The sequence below is a fragment of the Palaemon carinicauda genome, chromosome 30, assembly GCF_036898095.1.
Source record: "Palaemon carinicauda isolate YSFRI2023 chromosome 30, ASM3689809v2, whole genome shotgun sequence".
NCBI lineage: Eukaryota > Metazoa > Arthropoda > Malacostraca > Decapoda > Palaemonidae > Palaemon > Palaemon carinicauda.
Genome location: NC_090754.1, coordinates 1,784,445 through 1,785,327, shown reverse-complemented (window position 1 = coordinate 1,785,327; position 883 = coordinate 1,784,445). Strand labels below are relative to the sequence as shown.

Here is an 883-nt window from a genome sequence, read left to right as displayed (position 1 = left end):
TTGAATTCTTGGAAAATGCTAATTTACGGGACTATGAACTAACCTCAGAGGCTCATAGAATGAATTTTAGGTATTGGACAAATTAAGACAAGCAGGCATATGTAAAATTTTAGTAGGGAATGGTTACATTAGTTTTATAAATGGCATAAGACAGTAAAGTGTAGTGATGAATTTAAGAGAATAAGGAAAATTATATAAAATTAACAGTTTAAAAACCATGTTAGTGAGAATATCAAGGTTTATTTAAATGGACGGAAGTTATATAACATTTGTGAAACAGCTGTATTTGCTGATGATTATATACTGGCTGGGGAGAAGTTGCTGTAACATGATAAAAAGTTTAACAGGTCAAAAGACTATATGGACAAATATGAAAACACAGGTACAATGCTGAAGGTCAAAGGTCAAGATCTGATTCACATGTCAAGTCTCAAAGCAGCAGTTTGAATAGCAAATCGACTAGTAGCAGTTATGTAATGTGTAGTTATTATAAGAAAGAGGTCACTCGATGTGTGAGTGTTTTAAGTTCAATGAAGAAACTAAGACTTCAGCTTTTACACTACCTATGACTCACTATGGTATGCTAACCGTAGAGTTTAACACTATAGATGACCATGTTTTCTATAGGAAGCCTGTTAATTCTCGTGACTACTAAAGACCAGTTGATAAGGTTTTAGAGTTATTTTTTGAAAAGGGTTTTGTTGGTATCAAAGGAGGTTCACTGCATTGTATTTATATCAAGGGTGATACACATACAAGTTGTTCCTGTGACTGATCATTCATTTACTGGGCAGTACTGTATATTCCCATTCATGGGGTTTCTGGAGGCAATTTTAGTGTTCCCTTGCATTGGATGGATCTTCATTGTGACTGGAAGCCAGGA

General features: G+C 34.5%; 1 pseudogene; it reads right to left on the bottom strand.

The window, feature by feature from the left end:
• Window positions 1-232: 232 nt before the first annotated feature.
• Window positions 233-883, bottom strand: part of LOC137623893 (uncharacterized) — a 7,724-nt pseudogene continuing 7,073 nt past the window's right edge.